Raw genomic sequence first — 14,275 nt, 5'->3', positions numbered from 1 at the left:
CCTGTTTCTTTGCATAAACAGACCCTCGACTAGACTGAGACGAGCATGAATTTCAGTTAATAGGTTTTGTTTTTCATTTTTCACGCAATCGGAAGTATTGTACAATATGTACAACAAAATATATTTAAGTTGTGTATCAGACAAGAGAGATATTCCAATTTTTGGCATGCTCAATTGCCCTAAAAGTAGCTCAACATATACAACGTTGTTACTACAGATTCCGAAATGAATATGTAAGCAAATGAATTCCCAAAGCCTGATTTTTACTAGGTTTTTTTATTACTTTTGACATTTGCTTGCCGTTGGCGTAGCAGCCACAGATAAACCATCTGGAAGAGGTTCCGATTTTCGAAATAATTTTTCGGCAGGTCACAAGCTCCGGATTTGAATGCATATAAAATATATTCAATGACATGTACATATGAACATACATGCCTTTATAACTTTTCAGAAGCGTGAAATAACTTTCACTATACGACTTCCAAAATTTTCACATTCATTGATTTCATTCATTAACGAGGGGGAACATGTAAAACATGTAATAAGTAATATATATAAGTAGCATTTATTTGTTAGCGTGGTCACAACTATCAAAAGGTTAGGATCGAGAGACTCAAAGCTGTCACTATATTTAAATTGATTATTAACCACCCTGACAGGCGGAATGACGTCTCTAATATTCGTTAAAAATACTTCTTAACACAGCAGAATTTGAGTAATGGCCATTACGTAGTACGTGCGGAAAACGTCCTTGCCATTTGATGATGAAGTCAATTGAGCCTAGACCAAAGCCACTGGGCCTATATTAATCGGTACATATGTATGTATGTACTTACATTGCCCACATACCTAAGTACATGTGTTAAATGAAACTATTAGTCAAATCACGTGGCTGTGAAGTGTTTTAAGCTGTAATGGCAGGAATCGACTCGATTTTGAAATACATAATTAAGTGGTATGGGGTGTTATGAACAGCAAATAATATGCATATTTTGCATTATAGCTCCAGTATTCGTATTATAGCTCCAATACACAAAGGAAATCGATATCGTAACGGAAATAGTGAACAAAAAATTGAAGGGTAGTGGCAGTGTACAGAGCTGCTGAAACTGAGCCGAAGGTCAGCCTCTCTCATTTCTTAATTCTAGAATTAAGCTGTAGATCCAGTGACAAAAACAAAAGCTGCTGGTAAAACCCCGAAATTTACATCCGTCTACGAAAAGTCATAGTCACCACACCGGGACCCGTTTCAGATTTGTTTTACGTTCATCATCTATTAGCTTGGAAAATTAATTGGCTGCATTTACGAGTATAACTGCCGGAACTTTATAATGCACAATAATATTCTGAATCACTATTTTATTTTCAATTTAATTAAATTTGTTGCTAATCAATGCAAGGTGTAGCTCATGTAAGTCATCACTCTACTGAGATGGCGCCATTTAGACTGGTGGCATTGCCTCGAAGTTTGTAATGGTTATTTAATTGTATGCTATCTGCTATCTGGGCGCTGACCATTTGCCATTGAGCATCTGCAATTGCCAAAGGCTTACTCGAAAAATTCCTGGTCCCCGGTTCTGGAGATGCTTAACAGAAAGTCACGCCGTGACGCGCAACTATCCGACCTGTCGACCTGGCGGTGCTGTCAGTCCCACCTTTCAGTTTCTGCAGTTTCTTTTGTTTTGGTTTTCTTCTACGAACTCTTTCATAATGCTCCATTAAATTTTATTCTTTCATAGATCAAGATGAACAAATAAATTAGAGCCTGGGTGAAGAGCACACCAGCCCGAACAGTGTTGTTGTTTATTTGAAGAGTTTCAACAGTATTAACTTTTTTTCTTTTTTTCGAGAAGGTTTCACAGCGAATGCTGCCCAACCATCCGATGAACTTGAAGCAAGCACAACACATCACTATCAACACAACCAGCAGCAGCAACTCGAATACAGTTTTGGCTGTTGGTCTATGGTATATTTGTTGGCTCAGTTCCATTGTAGATGACCCAGCTCACTTTTTAACCATTCTGAACGGAAGCGCTTTGTTTTTGTATGTTTTTGAGTCTTGATTTGTTGGGTTCATTTGCCTGGTTTATGAAAGATGCTGGTAGGTTGGGCAACTGTTATAAAATAACTGAATATATCTGCCTTATGGGAAAACAGTGTGCAAAGTGGCAGTGCCACGACAAATGTACAAAAATTGGCGAAAAGCGCCACGCGCCTTACTAATTAATTCAGATGACGGCTGAAGGACGACTCAAAATTTACCGAAACGTGCTTTGGTTATTTCAATTAGCTCATCAACTCGGTCTAAAGCCGCAATTAACTACTTAAGATCATTAAAATTTAATTTCAATCCAATTTTACTCTGGATGGACAAATAACTTAAAAGTTTCTGGTACATATGCATATATTTTATATTTATATCTGCGGAGATGAAAAAAAAAAAGATTAAAACGTACAACATTTCTTCCAATAAAATCAAAAGCAGTAATATACATGGTCGAGGCAATTATATAAAATATGTACATAAGTACATATGTATGTATGTTCATATATACATATGTATGTATATAATGTAAGGATTTTGCGATATGTTTGAGATTGATTTTTATTATTATTATTATCTCTCATTATTATATAAATACATATGTACATATAAACATAGATACATATGTACTTATGTACATTTTGCCATGCCATTTCACATGCCACATTTAATATAATTGCCTCTACCATGTCTATTACTGCTTTTGTTTTTATTGGAAAAAATTAATGTTGTACGTTTTTATCTTTTTTTTATCATCTCCGCAGATATAAATATAAAATATATGAATAGGTTAGGTTAGGTTGAGGCGGTTCTCGGCATTTCACAATCCGACACACTTAGGCCGGTTTCGGACCGTTGTGATTCCGCTTGGATCTTTTCCTATTCTCATCCCGTTTGTCTTCCTGGGGCCTATAGTAGCCATTTCTGAAATGTCGTTAAGAAAAGGTGAGCCCAGATATCTTAGTCTCCTTCTACTGAGAGCCGAGCAGGAGCAGAACAGATGTTCGACTGTTTCCTCTTCATGCTCGTCTCTACAGCTGTGGCAGAAGTCGTTATAGGGGGCACCCAGCCTATTTGCGTGGTTGCCTATCAGCCAATTCCCTGTGAGAGAGCGAATGACTAGGATGATAGGCTGCACCTATGTCTGCTGAGTTTGCATAGTTCAGCGGTGCGTTTTTTCCAGATGTCTGGCGACGTTTGTCGGGTGATGTGACATCTTGGGACCATTTCCCATCTGTGGTTTGTTTGCAGGGTACTCTTTTATTTGAGCTTGCAAGTTGGCATGGCATACGTATTTCCTCCTTATATTGATTAAGGGGGAGTGTAGTGCCGGATCTGGCCAACTCATCTATGCAGTTGCCTTCAATGTCGTGGTGTCCCGGGACCCATATTAGGCTAATAACATATTGCCCTGCCATCTCATGTAGAGATTTGTGACAGCTGTGTTGACCACTGTGGTCGGATTCGACAAAATCGCGTTTAGTGATTTCAGTGTCGCCTGGCTGCATAGCAGCGACTGAGATCTCCTGAAGGCGCCTCATTTATCACCTCATTTTTAGTTGCCCGGAGTAAATTCCTCCGCCCACTTTGTTGTCTATTTTGGATCCATCTGTAAAGATGTTTATGGCGCCCTTTGGGCCAGGTGTGCCCTCGAGCCATTCCTCTCTGCTGGGGATCATAGCCTCGAAGGGAGTGGCTTTGTACTCTCCTGGAACGCAATAATCAGTTCTATGGAGTACTATGTTAGTGTCCCTAAAGATCGCCGAGAGACCATAGGGTCGTGACGTACATTGGTCCGAGTCTCGCAGTCGTATTACTTCCTTACTGCCTGTTCCTTCCCTGCAAGGTCTATACCCTACAGGCATGGTGGAACCGCCACTGATGCAAAGAGTGGTCGTTCGTTGCACTTTTGCCAATTGAGCGGTGATTGTCTTTTTTGACAGAGCCGGCCACCATACTGTGACTCCGTAGAGCAGTATTGGTTTGGCTACAGCTTGGTAAATCCATTGGACTAGACGTGGGTTCATGCCCCATTTTAGTCCGATGGCTTTTTTGCAGGTGTATAGGGCCATTGTGGCCTTCTTCACTCTTTCTTTAGGGGTTTAGGTTCCGACGATTCCAACGAGCGTGAGGTGGCTCAAGGGGGCCTAGCTGAGGCCACCGGACACCTGAGTCGGAGCTGATGCTCGAATACGAGGCAATGTGCCGAAATGAGAGCTCCAGCGAGTCGGATGCCGACAATACAGTGGTGGAGATATGCAAGGATCCCTCTGAGGCTTCTTCAGATAAGTCTCCACCACTGTAAAGCAGCAACTGCTGCCCTCCTACTCCGCTTGGAGTAGAGACAAGGTCTGTGGATTAGCGACGAAGGAATACAAGCCGATTGTAGCACCAAAGGAGGTAAAATTCGTACCTGCATTTTAGCTAGAAAGCACATAAACATCTTTCTGCTCCACAATTTTAGCAATGGCGACAACACAGCAGCTAGCCTAGAGCTGAGGGACACACGATGTGTCCAGAAAATATTCCGTTTTGTGAGAAGGTGCGCCATCGAGATGGCTGGGCCTTCACCGGGGCGTTCAGGTGGTTCGGTGGTTGTGCACCCTGGGAAGTGAGTATCGAGTAGGATGTGTAGGGACTCCTTGCTTGCAGCCTTGCGGCTTCTGCCGTCTCCTCGATTTCGGTACAGAACTTTTGCCAGGAGGCTCTTTTCACTCTCCTAGTTTCTTGTTTGTATAGGGCAAGGCTGGTCTTGTAGTTTGCCCATAGTTCGTCCTCGATGCTGTTTTTGGCTTCATTAAAATTTGCCCTGCAGCTTCTACGTAGGACATCAATGTTCCTAGACCACCAAGGGGGTTTCTTTTTCCCTCTCGGTTTTATTGAGGGACACGTAGCCTTGATGGCTTTGTTGCATGCCTCCGTGAACCTATTTACAAGACTGTTAAGGTCGTCTTGTGTATCAGGACAGGGTTTTAGAATATATCTCCCAGTTGGCTTTCCTGGGATTGAAATAACTATTAGCTATTGGGCATTCGAGAGATATTATCATCTCTATGTACCTATGGTCGGAGAAGGAGTGCTCTTCTAGGACTCTCCAGCCCTTAATTTAGCCTAGTATGCTATGGGACACTAGGGTAAGGTCTATGACCTCCTGTCGGTTCTTTATAATAAAGGTGGGGTCATTTCCCTGATTGTATATATGCATATGTACTAGAAACTTACAAGTTTTTTGTCCATCCAGAGTAAAATTGGATTGAACTTCTAAGAAGAAGAATCGATCCATCGAGAGGCGAGGTCCGCACCTTTGGTCATTACCAATGCCACAATTGACAATACTCACAACCAGAAAGTAAGAAATGAAATGTGCAATATGCATGTACATAGCTTTGCTCGTGTCACTTGGGTTTTACTGCGATTATTTGAGTGCTACGTTTCATTCACTTACTCGAGTTTGCTTGTCCGGCATTAACCCAAAGAAGGCGTCAAGGTCAAGCGTGACATGACTTCAACTCCAACTACGCTTCCACTCAACAAGAGCACCTGTCGTCACGCCTATGTTCATGCTGGGGTTTTCACTACCCAGAGACTGACATTAACCAAAAAGCCGCTCCATCGACTAAAATATCTTTTGAAATACAGAATCCATGTGTTTAGACTCTGATAACACTACTCCACAAAATCGAACCATCGAACTCCTCAAGGAACCAAACCAACATTTTCTTTTTTAACAATTTTTTAAGGAATTATGGTTTTTAATCTTCAGAACTTTTTCTGAAGAGCTTAAAATAACAGGTATTTTATGTTAATGCTTTTTTAAGAGGTATCGGTTCGTCTTTTCTCATAACTTAAGTTTCTTAGATTTGGTTGTCAGGAACATTGCCATTCTGATCAATATATATACTTTACGGGGTCGAAAACCTTTCCTTCTGTGCGTTATATGATTTACAATACTTATATCCTATTTACTCTTCGAGTACCGGTTATACATACACAAATATGTACATGCATATATATCTTTAAAAACGAGTAGGGACCAGACACATTTTCTATGCCCGGTACTCAGTCAGTAAATATGTATGTTACCCTAGTGTGCCGTAATATACATATTTACATACATATGTATGTACATAAATACATACCTCATAATTTGTTTGAGTTTTATATTTTATTTATTTTTTTTTTTTTCTTCTTTGTTTTCTAAATATACATACATTTATCACGTCTTTTTAGCTCGGGTAAAGGAGGCGGGATAATTTTGAAATACGCTTGTAACAGTGTGATTTCACATCAATCTGGGTGCGTAATTTGGTTACTGTAGATTTTATAGTCTCTGATATCCAGGGGCCCATCAAGACGGACGGACACACACACACACTAGATCGACTCGGCTATTGATGCTAATCCAGAATATATAAACGTTACAGGGTCGGAAAGCTTTCCTTCTGTGCGATACAAACATCCGTTATTCCCCACAAATACAATATATCCTATTTACTAATCAACTACCGTGTATAAAAAGTTGGGTTGGTTCCTTGAGGCGAAATCGTGTCGGTTAGTGGAATTCAATGGATAAATGAGCAAATATGCTTTCTTATCAATTGCGAAGCGACTCTTATTACCTCTTTTTTAAAAGGTGCAATTTGAATTTCGTCTGAAGCATCAAATGCTAATGTGGTTGATATAAACGTATAAATACTAACAATTGAACTGGTTTTCAAGCAACACGCCGGAAAACCCAATTCGGCATTCCCCCTGGTAACCAAACAAGTTGGTTTCAAATAGTCTTATTAGCGCAGCGCGACTCGCGGCATACAGCTTTGCATTGATATGCAATTCAATTAAGCAAAGTTCAGAGGTTGAATCAGTATCACGCATTGTCCATACTTAATTATAAGCTATATTGGATATATTGGAAGATATATTGGAATAATTGTATCATAGAAAAGTTACTGGAAGTAACTTTAGTTAATGTGGTTAATGTTAATAGTTAATGTATTTATTTTCATATAAGTATGCCTTTGAATGTGGCGAACTGTGGTGAACAATTCGGAATTGACCTGGCGCCAAATGAATTTCTCATAAATATTTATTGGACATAAGATTCTTATAACGACGGAAAAGCGCCTGAGTGCATAAAACATGTTGTGCTCGCTGAAGTCTTGTCTTCTTAGATGAGCACAGATATTATCAGTGTGCGTGCTCAAACCAGTCCAACCAACATAAAGTGTGATTGATATGAAACTGATCTATTAGTTTTCAAGCCGCCGCATCTACGCGAATTAGTCGAGACACGACAAAACCTTCCACGAAACTTCTGACGCCGATCCGCGCCAGGTCGCTTAGCGGCGTCGTGGTTGTGGTATCAAAAATATGTTTAAGTCGTCTCTCCTTGACGATGCTTAATTAATTAGTGGTTTCTTTTTGTTTCTTTTTTTCAGATGACGACGTATTATTTTCTCATCTAGTAAAATGAACATTTTTATAATGTGGCCACCATATCCCAAGTGAAGGCGCGTATGAGTAATGCTCAGACATTCCATCATGGCGGTAATTCCAATGGTGGCTGGGGGTAGGTGCTGGTTTTAATTCCTCTCATTATTTACGCACATTAAACCACAGGCGGATGGCTTTGCTAGCAACATTAGGGGTGGCCATTCTGAGTCGTGACTCAGCGTGCTGCATTTATGAATATTGAGAACTCCATACCCTCTTCATGAAAGTACTATTGGCATGTGATCAGGCTCCATGACTTATAAAATTATATAAATATAAACTATAATAAATTAACAACATTTTCCCATCGTTTTAGTTAAGGTAACAGAATCTTAAATAGAAGTTTGTAGGTGTGGGGGGAGGATCCGTAAATTCAAGAATTACGAGTCATTGGTGCTTCACAGTCTTTTAAAATATCAATAAAAAGCATAAGCAAAGCTGCTGGATAGGTGGGGCGGGGCAAAATTTTGAAATACACTTGTAACAGTGCGGTATTACAGAAATCTGGATGCAAAACTTGGCTGCCCATCTCTTATGACTTACGGATGGACAGACAGACATAGCTTTATCGACTCTTCTATTGGTACTAATCAAGAACATACATATATGAACATATGTATGCTTAAAAAAAGACACTTCCTTCTGTGTGTTAAGCACATTGCTCCGACTACAAAAAAAATATACCCTGTTTACTCTTCGAGCACCGGGTATAAAAAGCACAAAATTAAGTTAAAATCGTACTCTGTCACCGTGGGGCATGACCAAAATATATTTTATATCTAATGATATGCACAGAATATACTCGGCTTGATTTCATATGCTTACAAAGATCAATGTCAATATCGAATGTCAACTCCTTGGCATCAGTCCAGTTTGAAGTTGATCATCCACCCACATGTACCCATAGACATAAAAAAATTGCTGGCGATTAATGTAATTTCACAATCCACTGTTCCATTTTTAGTGCTCTTTAATTAACTTTCCCTTTTATACTTTGTGTTCCTCGTATTTTTGTTCAATTGCTTGTGTATTCAAACCCCCCGGCACTGTTACTGCCCTTGTCCAAACGGTTTTTATTTATTGGAAGCTAATAAGCGATGGAATAATGCTGTTTAAAATTATTTAAAATATGGTCCCAAGCGGGGTGCCGGGAGTTCTAATAAAAGGACAATATCCATAGAATACAAAATAACCCATTTAAATCATATAACGCTGATTTCGACTTTGCAGATTTCTCAACAATTTATCAAATTGGTTTTCATTGCATAAAAAAAGTCGCGCCGAGACCATTTTCATTTGTGATAGAGCTATGGATCTCAATACAATTTGTTTGTCAATTTAAATTTAAGCTTGTTCTTGCACCATGAAATTGTTGTCCAATGCAAACTTTCAGTTTCTTTGAAGCTGCCCAACTTTTAAATAAATTTGCCTTTTGCTGACGTGCCGCTTTGGAGCTTTTGCCGCATATTTGCATAGAAATCTCTCACATGCATGTACGTACATATGTACATACATACATATGTTTATGTATGTATACAAATATTTACATATATATTACTTTTTATATTGAGAACACTACCAGACACGATTTGTTTGCTTCGATCCAAACCTACTGTTTCTGAAAGATATGGGGCTCAGAAATGTTTTTATGGTAACTTTTTTTTCTATTCCAGAACTTCTTTATACGAATTTTTAAAATCTTGTATTTATTTTGTAAATTTCATTTTTTTTCTTCTTTCTTTCAGTCATAGAAAAAAACCATGATGCTTTACAAAAATGTAAAGACCTCAGTCTATCAGAAAAACGCGGTTTGGTTCTAAGCGAAACAAAGTTAAATTTTGTCTGGTAGTGTAATTATTAAAATGTTAGGACGCGCTTGTGTGGATATATGTACATACAAACACATAATCAAGCTGGGTAACTTTTTAAATTTATGCTAATTCAGTTCATTTCGACCCGCAGATGAAATTCTCCGATTCTCGTTCTTAAGCTAAGATCCAAATGAATGACACCATAATAACAACACATCGAGTTGAGGAAGACAAACTTATATCGATCAAGACCGTTGTTTCAGACCATCTCTAATGAACACTAGAGCTCGCAGTGAGAGAGTCCATTCTAATTCGGGTAGCATAGTGCATGCCGACACGGTTAATTTATGCTGCGCTGAGCAGCTGAGCTGAGCCGAAATCATATTAATTAATTAAAAATTAATTTCATCTCTTTTGATCAACAAAGTATACCAACAGCACATCTATAAAATTCACATTTAGTTATAATTTGAGAAATATACGAGTAGGAACGTGTGAAACGCTTCTTACGCGTCACAACTTTTATACCCGTTACTCAGTTAGTATCTGTACGTTATGGTTTTTATATCCGGTACTCAAAGAGTAAATAGGGTATATTGTATTTGTACGAATAATGGTTGTATGTAACACACAGAAGGAAGCGTTTCCGACCCCATAAAGTATATATATTCTTGATCAGCATCAATAGCCGAGTCGATAGAGCCATGTCTGTCTGTCCGTCTGTCCGTCCGTCCGTCTGTCCGTATGTCCGTCTTGTTTGTCGGCTAGTTCTCAGAGACTATAAGAGCTAGAGCCACCAAATTTTGGCTCCGGACTGCTGTATGCTCACACTGAAACCAGTGTATTTCAAAAATGAGCCACACCCCCTTCCGCCCCCGCAAAAGGGCGAAAATCTACAGTTTCGAATATAAAAGAAAACTAAACCATTCCGTAGGAAATGGCCATATCTATCAGATCACCAAATTGGGATCGGATCATTATTATAGCCACAATGGAGAAATTAATTTCCAGTGGCTAAACCCACCCTGTCCCGCAGCTTTTGTTGCTCTTTTTACATTCTCTCATTCACACTCTGATTCTGCTTCACTCGGCCCCTGCCTCTTCCCACCCCCTGGCGTTGACTCTTCCGACTTTTAACCAAGACTCGGGTTTTAACGCTCTGTATTAGAAAAAGAGTGACCATCAAAGTTGCGTCGAAAAATTTTTCATAGATGGCGCCACTAAACCTATCGGTCAAAGAATGTACCAATTTTATTGCTGTTTTAAATATCTCATAAATTGGAAAATATTAACTGATCCAATTTGTTTGATGCATTTTATTTAGTAGGCTTTATACTACGTGTTCTGTAATGTGAACGATCCCTAGTGGTTGGCGATGTCTTCTACATCTAGATGTAGTCCTGAGTGCGTATAAAAGTTGTGACGCGTAAGAAGCGTCTCACACGTCCCCTTCTCGTTTTTTCCGAATTTTACATTTGACATTTTAAATATTTTCTACATATGTCATCTACATCTACATCACTTCTTACGCCAACACGGTTTTTATACCCGATACTCGAAGAGCTTTTTATGGTCTCTGAAATCCAGGCGTCCAAGGAAGGACGGACAGACGGACGGACAGACAGACATGGCTCAATCGACTCGTCTATTGATGCTTATTAAGAATATAGATACTTTTTGGGGTCGGAAACGTTTCCATCTGTGCGTTACATACATCCACTTTTGTGCACAAATACAATATACCCTATTTATTATTCGAGTACCGGGTATAAAAATGATCATCACACCATTTCTAAGCCCCATATCTTTCATAAACAGTTGGTTTGGCTCCTTCAGATGAAATCGTGTCGTTTAGTGTTAGTGTTTGGTTCCTTGAGGAAACAAAAGTTCGATTTTGTTGTTTATGTTGTTTATTCCCGTAAGTACGCCCTCACATTTATCCGCTCTCTTGTAGTTCGTTTAAATTTTTTTCAACTTTCCTGAATTTTTAAAAAACAAATTTCGTACAAAATACAATACGCATAAAAATCAACATTTTTTTAATTTCAAAGCTTAAAATGAGCAATAGCTCATCAAAATATATGGAGAGTTTTTATTTGTTTTGAGAATATTTTTTTATATATATTTTTTTAAATATGGAACACGTAGTTGTCTGTTCCGCTAAAACCTAAAAGATCACCCACGAGGAGTCCTAGAAAAACTTTTTGCCATGCGAGGCCTCAACTGAAATGCAACTGTGAGACTGCCCCCCTTCGTAGCAGACTACTTCCAGATCGTGGAGTATTCCATCCTTAGTTAGTCGTAGAAAAATACTTGGTGTTATTTTTATGCACAACTTGATCAAGGGGGATGTAGACAGCTCTGACTTGTTGAGCCGCATAAACTTTACGATTCCCATTAGACCCACTAGAAACATAATTCCTTTGTTCCTTCCACTTTGTAGATCGAATTATGCCTTGCATGAACCCTTTAGGGTCTTATCCTCGTATTATAATTCCTTCCTCTTCTTAAATCACTTATAATGGCATAGTTAGTTTTATTTTATTTTCTCTGTTCGGCGTGTCGGTTGTGCGGGAGGAGGGCCGCGTTCTGCTGGGTTCCGCGCGTAACAGGCGTTGGCTTGGTGTCGCATGAGCCACTTGATGGTGCAGGCATTGCATATTAACGCCCAGACGTTATTCATGCATTCGAACGAAAACGGATTATAGAGATATTATAATTTGATAATCCTATACTCGGTACTCATTTGATCAATTATAAGGAGGTAAATCCCATAAACCCCATTAATGCGGTGCTTTCTTCATGCATTGCTGTTCTCCAAAAGTTTCATATTCACTCTGAAATGTCATGCTCTTACCTGCTCTAATCCAAAATGTAAATTTTTAACGGATTTTATTTTGAAAACACACAAAACGGTGTAAGCAGAGAGCATTCACTTTGCGCTCTTTGGTCATACTGGGCACAGAGCGAAATACATATGTATGTAAGTATATGGTATCATTTAGGTTCGGCCATATGGCGCAGCACTGCAGGAGCGATCCGACACTATTTGATAGATCTTCACCCAACCTTGGGGACCCAGGGGAGTTTCCCCGACCCACCTGGAAAAATGGCACCCTCCCCGAAGTCCAAAACAACAACACAGAGGCAGCTAGGGAAATTCACTCGGTTGCTTCCTTCGCCGAGGTGACCAAAGCCAAAAGAGTGGCAGCCCGCAATTTGGAGTCGGCTAAGGCAGCCGCCAACATGGCAGAATGCAGGAACGCGATCAACGCAGATAGCTCTCAATTGAGTGAGAAATTTGTGAGAACATCGCCCGTGGTTTCGTCTGTGGCCCAGGAAAAGCTTAACGCACTGGGATCCATGCTTACAGCGTTCCTGGTGGAACCCAGCAGTATTTCCAAGGGGGAATTGGTGCAGAAGTTTTTTCAACAGATCGTGGAGTATGTTAACACGTTAACAACATGTTTGCAAATTGTGCAGGGGATGGAAGCGGGATACCCAAACAACAAAAATTCAAAGTCTGACTTACAACAACAACAAACAGCTCCTCAATATGTTTCTAATGAACAACGAAATAGACATTGGAATCCTTTCGGACATCTGGGTTGTAAATAATGCGGACTGCAGTATCTTAGATTACAACTTCATCGGCAAGCCCAGACAACCCGGCTACGGCGGAGTAGTAATCTATATTAGAAAGAAAATTAGATTTAGCATTCTGAAAATAGACAGTGATCTAGAGATCGTAGGTATTAAGACCTTGAACCTCAAAAACAACCTCAACATTTTTAGCGCATACGCTGCGCCTTCAATGACACTTTCCCAATTCAAATCGGGCATTAAAAAGGTGTTCGAGCTTCAGTCGTAGGAGGAGATTTCAACGCCAAGTCTTCCGTCTGGGGAAACCAGTGTGTTTAGTATGGGGGGCTTTCCCCTGGTGTTGCCGCTCTACCTCTTTCAGGCGGTGTGAACCCTTCCTCTAGACTCCATAAGACTCAGCGTAGAGTCCATCTCATGCATCCTCGATCTGGTAGCCGTGGAGTCTGAACAGGTGCAGACACAACCTCTCTACAAACAGGCAATCTACATCTCATTTCAGGCTACGTAACAAAACTTAATAGCAAACTTTTTGATATTTGTTCGAGATGTCCGAACAGTTGGTTTGTTGTGCGACCTGGGGCTCTGGGAAGAACTCAGCCCTGGGATGACTGGCTAGCCGGCCTTGCCCCAACACCAAAACAGGTTCGTAACAATAATGGGTTTCCTTGGGAAACCAACCCTTCCAGTGACCGCAAGAGCCCCAACATCGAGAATGCTACTCGTGAGGGTTTTATCTGTCTTAACGACGGATCTCCAACTTTCTCCAGGAACCCTTCCCAATTCTCTGTTCTTGACCTCACTTTTTCCAATCACAGGAACGGTAGAATTGACTGGCAAGCTCATAAATCCAAAATAACCAACAGCAACCACTTCCCAATCGTCATAACAGCCGAAGGTTTAGATGCCTCCATTCAAGAGAAGAAAGTGCTGCACAATAGAATAAATCGTATTTTAGGAGCAAGCAGTTTTACCAAGTGCAAGAGCTCAACGATAAGGTCAAATCCCTGACCAGTAAGAACACAGTTACCATTCCCAGCAACAACAAGTATATTGCCAAAAAATGGTGGAACGAGGGTATAGAGAGACTATTTCGCGTGAGAAATGCGTGCAGGCAAATATACTATTACACCAAAAAATTGGAGGATGCCAGGGCCACTATAGAGGCCGACCGCAACCTGCAAAATGAGATTAAAAATTGCAGAAGGTCAAACTTCTCAAAGTTCATAGAAGAGGTTTCCTCTTTGCGCTCCATGTGGAGCAGAGTAAAGAATCTAAAGAAATACGGACAAGTCAAAAACGTAGGGAACACATGGACAGACGAAAA

The 14,275-nt window shown here is 40.1% G+C and overlaps 1 long non-coding RNA gene across 1 annotated transcript; it reads left to right on the top strand.

Moving 5' to 3' along the window:
• Nucleotides 1-9,592: 9,592 nt before the first annotated feature.
• Nucleotides 9,593-13,604, top strand: LOC117592221. The gene is made up of 3 exons (XR_004574511.1): nt 9,593-9,604; nt 9,635-9,640; nt 13,497-13,604. It is a non-coding gene; the product is annotated as an uncharacterized LOC117592221 (long non-coding RNA).
• Nucleotides 13,605-14,275: the final 671 nt, after the last annotated feature.

This window comes from Drosophila guanche, unplaced genomic scaffold (genome assembly GCF_900245975.1).
Source record: "Drosophila guanche unplaced genomic scaffold, DGUA_6, whole genome shotgun sequence".
Classification (NCBI taxonomy): domain Eukaryota; kingdom Metazoa; phylum Arthropoda; class Insecta; order Diptera; family Drosophilidae; genus Drosophila; species Drosophila guanche.
Note: the sequence above shows the minus strand (reverse complement) of the source record. Positions and strands in the feature narration are given on the sequence as shown.